Raw genomic sequence first — 14,830 nt, forward strand, 5'->3', positions numbered from 1 at the left:
AAACTTAGACAGACACCCTCTGGAATTTTTTTTAACTTGGTCACAAGGCCGCATGTGTTCTCTGCACATGCTACTTCAAATGGTTCAACATCCTCACTGAAAAACCCCAAGAAAAAATGCCAATAAACTACATGGTTTGACACACACACTATTACACGTCACAGATTAATCATATATAAACACTCACATGACCATTTTTGAAACTTTTCGTCTCTGAGGAGATGGATGGTAAAGGGTGCAGAATAGATCCCATGTGCTGGCAGGTGAATCTTTAAAGCCTGATGCTTTTCTCCTGGTAAGTTCAAGAGAGGAGTGGGAACCATATGCATTGATGCAGTTTGTTTTAATTTATTTATTTTTTATTATCAGTATAACTATTACTGACAGTATAACTATTACTGACATTTCTAGAGTTACAGTTCTTACTAGATCAAGAAAATTTGACCATATAACACCAATTTTAACATCACTACATTGGTTACCTATAAAGTTCCGTATTAATTACAAGGTATTGCTACTGACTTATAAAGCCCTAAACGGCTTAGCTCTATTTAATGGATCTTCTATCGCCCTATAATCCATCGCGCTCTCTAAGATCACTAAATTCGAGGCTTTTGGTCATACCTAGGATATCCATATCCACCAAAGGAGGGAGAGCATTTTCACATTTAGCTCCAAAACTCTGGAATAGCCTTCCTGATACTGTTCGTTGCTCAGACTCGCTCTCCCAGTTTAAAACTAGATTAAAGACGCATCTCTTCAGCCAGGCATTCGTATAATACTTTTAATCTTACAGTTAATTCCGGTCTCTAGTTCATAAACGCCAGAGGAGAACTGGCCCCCGACTGAGCCTGGGTTCTCCTAAGGTTTTTTTTCTCCATTAGGTCACCTGATGGAGTTTTTCGGTTCCTTGCCACTGTTGCCTTTGGCTTGCTCAGTTGGGGATACTTAATTTAATTTAATTAATCAATCAACAATACTATTGATCAGCATTACCAAACGTGGACGTTTTACACTAGAAATAAAACACTGATGTATTATTTTTATTTAATACTGTGAAGCTGCTTTGATACAATCTGTATTGTCAAGTCAAGTCAACTTTATTTATATAGCGCTTTTCACATTTCGCTCAAACCCAATTGTTATAAGCATTTAATTAAGCATTTAATTTAAGCTTTAAATGATTATTATTATTGTTTTTTTATTCAAAAAGGTAAAGGATTCACACATGTAAAGTAAAACCAAGTCCCAGACACCCATTCGATTCATTTTTATATGATTTTTTATTATCAATATTACTAGGGTGCTCTGACAGGACTCTTTAATACAATTATGTACATATAATCTGTGAAATTCCTGAGGTTTGTTAAATGTTAAAACATTTATAAACGTTTCCTATAAGTATTTATAACATTTTACAATAATTTAATCTTATAAATGCTCATTTATTCATTTCATTTACACAGGTAAAAGGATTTACACAGGGAAATTATGAAATCGCAACGATGGAAGCAGGTGAGTAAATGATGAATGTAGTGGTATACAGAAACACGACCCAGCTCCATACAGAAACTCACCCTGACCCAGCATCCCTATAGGCCTTTATCACAGTGCGCGTGTCGTCACTTCCAATGGCGAATAGTAGCGTAAAGTGTCTTCTGGTCTAGTCTGTAGAAATGGTGGCGAGCACAGCAAGGAATTGTTGTTGCGTCCAGCAGCTCTATTGAGAAAATCAAGTCTAAAACTGACCTTTGACACTAACACTGAAAAAGACTATCTATCTATCTATATATCTGTATGTTTATCTATCTATCTGTCTATCTATCTATATATCTGTATGTCTATCTATCTACAGGGTTCCCACGGGGTCTTAAAAAGTCTTAAAATGTCTTAAATTCTGAACTTTAAATTTAAGGCCTTAAAACGTCTTAAAAACAGACAGATTTTCATCCGCGGTCTTAAATTTCATTTAGTCAGGTCTTAAAAAAGATTTTACCCTCGTTCATTTCCAGAAACGCTGGCCGCAGAAAGTTATTACAAAGTAGCAAAAAAGTATCGAAGTCGCTCGCCAAGAGGCAGTTCACATATCACGTCTTTTTCGCGCTCAAGTTCATTCAAATGTAGGCGCGCGGTGAGCGCGCTTATAATTGAAGCGACGCGCTCGTTTTTTTCCAGGCGCAGCGCCAGCGACATGAAAAAAGACATGAAGGATGCGGGTGCACCCAAACACTCAAGGGCGCCGTAAAGGGGTGGAAGGTTAGGACGATTCTAAGGGCCCAGGCTGATTTAGGGCCCAGAAGAGCAGACCCGCTTTTTCTTTTCTTATTTATTTTCTCTTTTTTATACATACATTAAATGTGCTAGGGCCCCTCATGCACTAAATGTGTATTTTGTCCGTTTTGACCATAAAATAATATTTAAAAAACAAATAATGTATTTACTGTTTCAGTAACACCCCTCCCCGTCACAATGGTTCATTCCACCTGCGCTGTCCGAGCTACGATCGCTAGTAGCGCCTCTTGCTTATTGCACTTGCTATGATGCAGCGCAGACAGTGACACAAGCAGGCATGTCACATCAAAAGTCAGGGCATCAAAAACGGAAAGAAAAGAAGGAAAGAGAAGACAGAGAACGCCGAAGTCGACAGTATGTCACACAGTTTTTCAAAAAGAAATGTAGCTTGCCCTATTCCTGTATTCCAAAACTTTCAGAGTTACTTATTTTGTTGCTACATGACCTGCTTTTATCTAGCTAGCTTAGTAAAATAATTACTGAATTATGATTTACATCCAACAATAATAACATCTCTGCTGTCTCCGGGTTATCATGTCTCATAGGCACCGATTCAGCGGCTGCTACACACCCACGTCCTCCTTCCCCCACGTCCCCCGTCCCCGTCTCAGCCGAACAAGGTGAGCGCGAAACTTCACTAAGATTGAAGCCTCTAAACACGTCTTATCTACTGTGTTTGCCACATGATGATAACTTGTCTTTACAAAACAAAAAGTAATCTACACGCTTCAAAAATTACAAAATCAGTTTGCCGTGTGTGTCGTGTGTTCTGTGAAGTGACAGTGCTGCTGCTACGATCGATGCGGTCAAACTTGACGTTCTTAATATGAATAAAATGGCCCAGAAAAAAGAATATAAAATTGAATAAAACATGTGTCTGTAGTAGGCTAACCATTGGCTATAAGGAGTTTACAAAATAGATATTTTAATATTTTATATTAAGAAAACTAAATAAATAATTTTAAATATGATTATAATTATAAAAAATTATAATAATTATAAAGTGATGTTGAACATAATTTTGTTAGACCTGGATAACAAACAGTTGATGTCTGGTTCAGTAGTTGTTTAGTCCTGGACTGGTTTAGGCCTGGCATTACTCCTGGTGTGTCTTGATTTTGAGCCCTTTTGGCCTAGCTAGTGACTGATTTAATTATGGGTTAGTTCTAGCTGATGTTTCCTGATTGAGCAGTTTGACCCAGCTAAAGCTTATTCATGTAAAGTATGTCAATATGTGTACATTATATTCTATATTTTTTTCTTGTTTTTGTAGGCTTTGTACTCATCTTTAGACATTTTAACTATGCAATGTGCTAAGTATCTTTTTTAAAGTATACAGGGCATGTTTATTGGGTTAAACTTTATCTGTAAAAAATGTAGGGGGCCCAGAAATTTTGGTTTCCATAGGGCCCAGAATTTCTGGCGGCACCCCTGCAAACACTACGGGTGTTTTTCTCTTCTCCGTAAATAAATCTTGTAACAGAGCTACAGCAAGCGTTTTTCGGCGGTGGAAATCCATTAGCCACTAAAACTTTTTTGTCATTGTGGAGTTGCATAGGAACGACAGACGCCACGGGAAAATCGGACCGAATTTTACTATTAATAATAAAAGATAAGCTAAGGTGTATTGTAAATGCCACTAAATCATTTTTTATAAAAAGAATGAGTCAAAAAAGATAAATTAAAGTCTGAAATATGTGAGGTTTATCTTTTTATAAAACCCTTTTTTGTCAACTTTATTTGAACTTGTACATGTTAGTATATAACATGTTGCAAGACACTTTTAAAATCTGGCTATCATTTTTAATCGTATTATTTTAATGTTTATGTTAGTGTGTATTGATGCTAATTTTATTTGTTTGCTGTTTTTCGACATAAAACTTGGTGAATTGATTTCATTGTGTAGTATTAGTACTTTTGAACAGGATTCTGTGATAACAGTGATAATTTTTGGCACTATAATAATTAAGTGAAATGTTCATGCCATTTCATCTCTAGTTATGATCAACTATGATCAACTAAAATCATCTAATTATGTGTTTTTTACAGTAGGCCTATAATATGCAAAGTACAATTTTCTATTAAAAAAATTATATCTGATTCTGTTCTTTTCTCTGACACGCGTTGTTGGGTCTGGAAGGTTACTAATGTGATTGCTTTATCTGTAAATTAAGTTAATGCTTTTTCAATTACTGAATTCATTGAAATAAAATGAATTCTTTGATTTGAATATTTTTTGGCAATGCGTCGTGTAGGTCTTAAATTTCAGGTCTTAAAATGTCTTAAAAAGGTCTTAAATTTGACTAACTGAAACCTGCAGGAACCCTGTATCTATACATCTGTATGTCTATCTATCTATCTATCTGTCTATCTATAGTGGGCATCGGCGGGTGCAGTAACGTTTCTCGGCGCCTGATGGCGCTAGAGGGACGGGACCGAGCTCATTCGATCGGGTGTGGCCCGATTAGTATATGTACAAGACAGCGGCCCTCCAGGACCGAGATTGGTGAACCCTGCTCTAACACCTACAGAACTCGAAAAAAAAAACATTGGGGTGCACTTGAATGGAGGGTGCAGTCTTCGCTTTTACAGATATGTGACCAGTCACGGAAAGTAGGGACACATGTCGGTTCTGGGGCATTTTGAGTTATTCACATATTCTGAAAGTGTAGTATTCAAGCTTTCCAACGATGTGTAACACATGGAAATCTGATAATATTTTGAGAAGTTGTGGCCATTTGAAGGTAGGCACTCAAAAAAACTGAAATGGTAGAAATCTGCTTTTAAAGATTGGCAAGTTCTCACCTTCTGGGAATGACAATAGGGCTCATTTACATCTCATTTAGATAAGTCATACCCCCTGTAAAGCTCCCCCGTCTCCCCCTCCCCCCTGAATGTACCAATTCTACAAATTCTCTAAATAAAACATCTCCAGTTAACTGGCAGAGCATTCATTTTGTTCGTTTTTTAAATAAGATACTAGCGCTGAAAGATACTAGCGCTTGGTTTTTTTAAATCAAGAGATCAAAGTGCTCGTTGCTGCTGCGATCAGTGACGCAGACACAATGTATTACATTGTACACATAATGCAAATGCGCACATAATGCAAACGTTTGCGTGTCCATGCTTGATATACAACCACTGATGAACCTAATCGTTTTGATGAGAGAAAAAAACTATACGAGAAAAAAAAACCTATCCGAGGCGGACTCGATCTCAGAGCCTTCTGACTCAATCGACGAATGCTCTAACCACTAGGCCAGGGGTCGGTAATAGGCGGCCCGCGGGCCAAAACTGGCCCGCCAGCAATATTTTCTGGCCCGCCGGATTATTTTGGAAGTCCGTTTTTTGTTTTTTTTGTTTTTTTTCAGCTTATTTTTATTTTACAATAACGGTTTACAAATAGGCCCCGTGTATCATTCGTTACTTATTATTTACTCGGGTAGCCTATAACACACTGATAAATAATATGTATTAGCCTACCTGATAAAAAATATTTGCACTAAATGCTGCACAAAACTCTTCCATAGGCTACTTGAGAAAAGCCGTAGCCGCACGGCGATTTCACCGCCGCATACTGTGTAAAACGCGCATGAATCATGCGGCGCGGGATTCAATTTTAAAATATAAAGACGGTAGCGGTCGGAACTCTGTAGCCTACCTATACTTTGGACGGAGCGGGCGGTCTGACTGACAATAGCCCACTCCGACATCTTTTGACAGCGTATCCGCACTTCATTCTGACCACCAGGCTGTTTGGTACTGAAACCATTGTTAATAAATAATAAACAACATTATTTTTTTTGCAAGGATGTTTGAAATAGTTGGCAGAAAATAGCATGCTTCATTTGTCAGTAGGGCAATATGGTTTTCGTTTATGTTGCTTAACAATTTGAGTGATAGGCTTTGTCCTATTTAATTTGTTATTTATATTTCATTATTTTTTTCTGTGACATTTTTTTCTCTGCTGACAGTAGCCTACAATGTTAAAATAATATTTGATGTTGACACGAACACAAAGCATTTATAATTGTTATAGGCTGCTACTTAATCTCTCAAATTTCCGTTAGAGACATTTGAATGTGAGATTCTGGAAACTAGATCTAAATTTTGCGGACTCGTCAGGTCGGGAAATAATGCGGGTGAACACAGTGTATTTTAATTGCTGAATTGAACCTTGTGGGAGCGGGACGAAAAGAAGAGAAAAAAAAAAACAGTCCCGCGCAGACCTCAAACCATAGGTGTGTATGTGTCCCGAATAAATAATAATAATAAAAAAGGAATAAAGTTCAAAAGTCGGACTGTAAGCAAATTAGGCATTGCTATTCACACCTTTATTAAAATAGCTGTAATATGTTAACACAATAGTACTTGATCTGTTTAAAATGATTTCATTGATATGCAATGTAGACGTTAAGAGTATAATAATTAATAATTAATAGTTAAGAGTATTTAATTTGTACCCATAGGGCTACTCCGTGTAGCTGGCCCGCCATCTACTGGCTAAAAGAAAAATTGGCCCGCGGCCAAAGTTAATTGCCGACCCCTGCACTAGGCCATTAAGATGCACGTTTGTTATATATCCGGATCTATGTATTCTGAACTCGTGTTTAATGGTTTAGCCTATTCCTGCAATAAGAAACAAACTTTTGCTAACATGGACTAAACATAACGTGTAGCCTACGTGTTCTTAGAATAAACACAAAACGACAAACTTTGATGTTTATGCAAACTCACCCCATAAGAAACAGAAAAGTATTCTTGCAGATCTTGTTGTCTCCAATGAAAAGTCGTTCTTTGTCTTCGAGGGCTGCATAATAAAGTAGCCACATGCTGAAAGCAGTCCGTACGTTCTTCCTCATCTTCATCTTCGTTCAGTTGTAGATTAGGATATTATTCAGTCATAATGCCGCTTTCATCGTCGCTCGCTTGTTGTTTATAAACATCCGTCTTGTCGAAGCTATAGCTACTTTAAAGCCAGAGAGCGCTGCATAATAAAGTAGCCACGTGGCACGCCGCTTATCTAGTTTCAGAGACAATGACACGCCCCTCCTGCATGGTAAAAACTCTGGTAAAAACAAGCCGATTTCAAACTTAAAATGTACGCTTTTAAATATACCAATACTGCTATCTAAAACATGGATAGGCTTCTTCGTGATCTCAACTAGCAGATTCTGCAAAAAAATGAAAATCCCCAAATTTGAAAAAAAAACACACTATTTTCACGTTTTGCTCGAAAGTTGTGCTGCCGACTTGTGTCCCTACTTTCCGTGACTGGTCACATATTACCCTATAGCCAGACTTTTCTGAGAACTCACTTGCACTTTCCCGTTCCAAGGACTCACAAACATTTGGGATCTCAATGGACATAAGCCTTCAGCGCAAAGACCAGGATTTTGATGACTTTGTTACTAGGGGTGGGAATCTTTAGTCACCTCACGATCCTTTTCCGATTCTGGGAGTCACGATCCGATTCCAGAACGATCCCCCCATAATTTAAGATTATCTGAACGTTTTCCATTCAAGAACTGTGGGTGATTTTTTTTTTCATCTTTACTGTTGTTTTTTACTATGACATCATAGACTGCGGGAGATCTATTTAGCTGCATTCACGCACGGATCTCTTTTGAAATATGTGACTTTTTTCACAAATGGTATAAATACTTCTGAAATGTTTTGTGACAATTTTCTTAAATTTTTAGGGGGGGTTTCGTCACCTTGTCACTCTTGTGGTGTTCCCGGTCAAAAATGACCGGACTACAAAAAATAGCTTATAAATCTCTCATTATACTATATTTTCACCCAATATTGGATCTTTTTGTCAACTTGTTCTCTTTCAATTAGGACTTGTTTTATATTTCTATTTGCATCTGATTAATCGTAGGCCTCATTTATTTGAGAGTAGGCATCTCATTTTTTGAGTAAAAAATAATTTTGGAAATATTAAATAAAATCTGAAGAAAATTGGCACTGTTGATCACACTAGTCTACTTTAATTTTTCACCAGGAATTTTGTTTTGAAAAACTTTTATTTTGTACAATATGGCACAGAGTTACACTTGTGGTGTTCCACTGGGCCATTGTTTCAATGGGCCATTGAAAGTGAATGGGAGAGACCAATGCAAACAATGAATGGAACAACATAAAATATGTATCATTTTAAACATAGGTCTTCAACCCTGCTCCTGGAGGCCCACTGTCCTGCAGAGTTTTACTCCAACCCTAATCAAACACACCTGAACCACATTCAGTCTGTGATTTCAAGTGATCCTGAAGAGTTTGACTAGCTGGTTCAGGTGTGTTTGATTAGGGTTGGAGTAAAACTCTGCAGGACAGTGGGCCTCCAGGAGCAGGGTTGAAGACCTCTGATTTTAAAGCTTAGAATCTCAGCTTTTTAATGCATCTAATCAGTTTGATCAACTCCTAACGAATGCTGAGTTATCACTCTGAAAACGGAGTGTACCCCCCGCAGGCGCCACCTAGCTGCGAAATAAATAATCATAATATTTTTCAAAAATATTACCTTGATCAACTTAAAATAGGTAGCCTGGGTTTCCCCATACTGCCTTGCTCGCAGCGCGATTTTATTCACGCTGCTAGGCAGTCTGGACACCATGGACCAAATTTTCCCCTGAAAAAGGGAACCAATCACAGAACGGGGAGGGAGCAGCAAGACGATGATGACACCGAAGCAGTTTGTTTATATCTATGGATCCAACATGGCATCAGACTCGACGTTATCTTCTACCCTCATGTTTATCTTGCACAAACGGTAATATTCGCTAAACGCCATCGTGTACAAATAAATCTTTGACCCATCGTCTTTTTCCTCGTCGAATTTCTGTCACTCTACATACGTCATCTGGTATAATTGAAGCGATTGGTTATGAGCTACATACAGGCGCATTTGATAGACATTCATAGCGCCCAATAAACGGCTCTGGGCATTCGTAAACCATGCCTCAAATACGAGAAAATGAACACGTGGTTCCCAGACCAAGTCTCAAATGAGACTTGGTCAGACGTTAGCCAGGCTATAAAATAGGTGTCATTTGAAAGCTTAGAGTCTGAAATTTACAATGAATGTAGCCAATTTGATAAACTCCTAAGTAGTGCTGAGTTTTTTGCTGATAAATAGAAAAAAAAATCATAATTTATAAACTACTTTTTTGTATTACATTCAGCAATATGTCAAATACATCATACAGCTCAGATAGTCCTGTGTCATATGTCATTTGAAAGGTCTCAATGAGTAGAATACAACAAGCATAATTGTTTCAGGCTTTTTACTAAACTTGAGCTGAATTTTAGACACATTTCCGCTCGTAACTTCATGAAACATGCTCCGATTGTGGAATATGACACATCATTATTTACAGCAGATGCTTACAATTAAAATGAGTCCAATATAAAAACTAATATAATCCATCACTCAGAACTAAAGATATTCCTCATGGAGTTCTAACACAAAAAATACCACAGACACACAAACTCACGTAGCCAAGCAAGGTAGCTTAGATTTGGCCTTTTTACTCGTATCTTCATGATACATACATCGATCATGAAAAATGGCACAACGTTATTTACAGCAGGGGCTCACGATTAAAAAGAGTCCAAACTCAATATATTCCATCAATCAGATCTAAAGATATTCCTCATGGCGTTCTAACACAGAAAATACCACAGACGCACCTAGCCAAGTATATACTCATGAAGCACTCGCGTTTGGTTTTCGCTCATAACTTCACGAAGCATGCACAGATCGTAGACAACTGTACATCATTATTTTCAGCAGACTATCACGATTAAAAAGAGCCCGAACTCAGCATAATCCATCGCTCAGATCTAAAGATATTCCTAATGGAGTTGTAACACACGAACCCCAACAGGCGCACACAGAGTCTTGAATATAGACGTAGCCTAGCACTTATGTCGCGTTTTAACTCATAACTCAATGAAGTAATGCATAAATTGTGGAAAATGGTACATCATTACTTACATGAGATTGTTAAGATTAAAAAGAGCCCAAACTCACCATAATCCATCACTCAGATCTAAAGATATTCCTCATGGACTTCTAACACATGTCTCTCCCATTCACTTTCAATGGCCAATTGAAACAATGGCCCTCAATGGCCCAGTGGAACACCACAAGTGTAACTCTGTGCTATTTTGTACAAAATAAAAAGTTCTTCAAAACAAAATTCCTAGTGAAAAATTAAAGTAGACTAGTGTGATCAAATATAAGCTATTTTTTGTAGTCCGGACATTTTTGACCGGGAACACCACGAGAGTGACAATGTGCCATATTTTACAAAATAAAAGTTTTTCAAAACAAAATTCCTGGTGAAAAATTAAAGTAGACTAGTGTGATCATCAGTGCCAATTTTCTTCAGATTTTATTTAATATTTCCAAAATTATTCAAAAATAATGTTTTTTTACTCAAAAAATGAGATGCCTACTCTCAAATAAATGAGGCCTACGATTAATCAGATGCAAATAGAAATATAAAACCAGTCCTAACTGAAAGAGAACAAGTTGACAATAAGATTGAATCCAATATTGGGTGATAATATTGCATAACGAGTGATTTATAAGCTATTTTTTGTAGTCCGGTCATTTTTGTACGGGAACACCAGGAGAGTGACAATGTGCCATATTGTACAAAATAAAAGTTTTTCAAAACAAAATTCCTGGTGAAAAATTAAAGTAGACTAGTGTGATCATCAGTGCCAATTTTTTTAAGATTTTGTTTAATATTTCCAAAATTATTCAAAAATAATGTTTTTTTTACTCAAAAAATGAGATGCCTACTCTCAAATAAATGAGGCCTACGATTAATCAGATGCAAATAGAAATATAAAACCAGTCCTAATTGAAAGAGAACAAGTTGACAAAAAGATTGAATCCAATATTGGGTGATAATATTGCATAATGAGTGATTTATAAGCTATTTTTTGTAGTCCGGTCATTTTTGACCGGGAACACCACAGGTGAAATTGGGTTGTGAACACCACACAAGGGTTAATACATAACTGGCTGTGTTTATGTTAATTTTGCACAAGTATATTTAACCAGTGGTTCTCAACTCCAGTCCTCAGGACCCGCTGCTCTGCACATTTTGTATGTCTCTCTTATCTGACACTTTCAGTTCAGTTCATGGAGTCTCTCCTGACTAGCTGATGATCTGGTTCAGGTGTGTTAAATAAGGGAGACATACAAAATGTGCAGAGCAGCGGGTCCCGAGGACTGGAGTTGAGAAACACTGTATTAAACCACTTACACGGAGTCGTACAGCCGCATGCGCGAGCAATCTACACAAACAAAATGTGCGTGCGGCGCGTCAGCATGCACGTCAGCATTTGAAATTGAAAGCAGCCTTCTGTTAGATATAGTCTTATATAGAAGTCTTCGGTTCATATATAGTCCACTGTATACCAAACCACATAAATGATGACTTCGTAGAGCATTTGTAAGGAAAATACCAACGGGTCGAGACAGCACACTTCAAGTGTAACATCAAACAAAGCGCGCGTCTCTCACAGCGCGTCCTGTGCAATGAAGCCTGTGAATGTCCTTGTAATTCACTTAAACCTTTCCGAATTTTATGAAAGATTATTTTACAGAAGGTTCGAGTGTGTGAGGAATTGGAAGCAAGCAGAATACGGGTATATCTAAAGCAAACTCAGCGTCCATCGCATATCTGGTTAAAAACTAAGCTCAATCTAGAATCGTTGGAGAGAGAATCGCGATGCATCGATGGATCGATTTTTTTCTCCCACCCCTATTTGTTACTGTAAGTTCAATTGATGACCTGAAGGATAGGGACACACTGAGGATAGTCTATAATCCACCTGTCATTTTGTTGACAAATGTTGACATTCCTGAGCTCCCAACAGAAGATTGCTCTGTCTCCAGACCAGTGTCAGAAAATGACTCTGTCTCAACTATCAACATCAAGTGGCTCCATCTCTGCGGAATCTGATGACACTATAATACTCAGTACAGTAGCCCTGGAATGCACAAGCCATGGCCAACTGAGTTTCCAATTCCAAAGTTTTCATATAACACTGAACTAATGCATCAAAAAGGCAATGAAAACTACCTCCGAGATGGTTTCCTTTTGTGCAAAGAAAAATCCGACCCGACAGAAAATTGGAAAAATAGGATACAGGCTTATAGGTGCACCCGCTGTGAGCTGACAAGGTGTCAGCATGCTCATCAGGAGATGTTTGAGTCATAAATGGTCAAATAAAAAGGCTATTGTTACGTTTATTTTGGGGGGAAAGTTGCATATAGCCTCTTTAAGCATACCACAAAGATAAGATGGTAAAAAAATAAAATTGCTTTGTATATCAATAAGTACCAATGCATTCGTACAGCAAGAGAAACTCTGTTGTATAATGCACAATGATGTGTAGAAAATGTACAATTCATAATAAATCTTGATATATGGAATTTTTCTTGTGCCAATAATACTGAACGTAGCTTTTCAAGAAACGAATGAAAATATAAACTGAAACTAAATAAATTATCTCTGAAACTGAAAAAGAATAAATCGCAGGCAAATTTTTTGTCACTGCATGTTTTGCAATGTTTTGTGATTCTGCAAATCACTGCATGTTTTGCTAACTATTTCTCATATTTCAATCGCTAATCTGAACTTACAAATGCGCTTCCAGAGTTTATTTAAGCTTCTGAAGTTTCGCTTATGCTTCTGAAGTTTTCGTTTACGCTGAGTTTTCGTTCGCTGTTCTGACACACTTCTCTCGTGGGGGCGGGGCTAGTAGCAGTGTGTTCTCATTGGCTACTGAGTTTTTGATTGACAGCTTCTTGACCTGGCAGTGAAGACGTCAGTGGTGTGTTTATCTATGTGTGGATGTGAGCGTATGTAATCGTAGCTTTCTATTTCATTTTAGTGATATGTTAGGTTTGTTTTTTAATTGTATCTGTATTTACCTGCTGCTACTACTTACTCGGCAGAAGCTTTTAGGAGCACAAGAGATCTATTCAGTCTATTCAGGTGTAATTGTAGGCCTACATTGTATATAATACTTAAATGTTGTAGTGTCCAATGTTTTCGGAGAATATTTGTTTATTCATGATTATTATTTTGCATGTTAGGCTCTGATTATGTTCAGCTGTTACAATTTAAAGAGAATACTAGCAAATGTGTGTGATATATTCAGCCGTCAAGAAAGTCAAACTTCAACCAGGTAATCAAGGTTGGCAACCATGGCCATCACACTACTCATAGTTAGCATGATATATATTTACACCATCAAAATTAATGATCACTTAAATAAGAGGAATTTAAACAAAATGAAAATTACAGTCGTGGCCTGCTGTCAGATGATACAGACCTCAAAGGGCATTTCATTACAATGTCACACAAAGAATGTTCTTGTTGCCATTTTTTTAATTGATAATTGTATTTAGTTATTTCATTTAATTAACACTATCTTCTAACATTTAAAATTGTAAATATATTTTAACAATCATCAACCGTTTCAATTGTGACTTATACAACCAGTTAAATGAATGTAATTGAAAATATGAATTAAAATAAATTTACATTCTTTACTGTCACTAAAGCATATACACAAGTATCAGAGTGAAAGTATTGGATGCAATTATGTTGTGACAGGAAAGACCAGAATCCACAAAACATTAACTGCATACTATACATGTAATGCACAGTATTCTCATCATATACATTACTACACAAAATGCAAAATTACAAATACAGAATACATATTAAAAATTCATATACATTTTAAATGTTGCAAAGATTCTTTGAGCAGTTCCTGTTGCAGTACAAGGATAGTCCACCCAAAAACATGAGGATTCTCTCATCATTTACTCTCCTTCATGCCATCCCAGATGTATATGACTTTCTTCTTCACGTAAACATAGACAAAGATTTTTAAGGAAATAATCCATCTCTGTGAGTCCATAATACAAGTGGATTGTAAACCATGTACGTAAGACAGTTGGTCGGAAGAGATTTTTAATAGTTAAAACAGTTTACATTATTAGTATTGACTTTAGAAGGCATTGATTCATCCACTGAGGTCGCATGGATTACCGTCACTGTATGTGGTTTAAAGTGTCTTTAGGACTCGCAGAATTCGTGTTTATCTGTAGAAAGAAAGTAAAATGCATCTGGGACAGCATGAGGGTGAGTAAAATAAGAGAGAATTTTATTTTTGGGTGAACTATCCTCTTAACATTCATATGCTGTGATGGGATCAATCTACTCACCATATAGCACACGAGAGAGAGGGACACAGGAATATTTCCTGATCAAAAATGTAGGGGTGTGGTTAAAATCAGTCTCAGCCAATGGACTACAACATTCACTGTTTTGGTAGTGACATGAAAATGCAGTGAGGTCAGGACAGACAGGACAGAATTGTGGATGGTGAAGATACTCTCCCCGAAATCTCTGAAAAGAGTGATGTGTGCAGTTGCAGTGGACTTGCTCATGGCCGGTTTCTGAAGCATGTTGCATTTTTTGCAACGATGGAATTTGTT

Source organism: Squalius cephalus, assembly GCF_949319135.1.
Source record: "Squalius cephalus genome assembly, chromosome: 4".
Taxonomy (NCBI): domain Eukaryota; kingdom Metazoa; phylum Chordata; class Actinopteri; order Cypriniformes; family Leuciscidae; genus Squalius; species Squalius cephalus.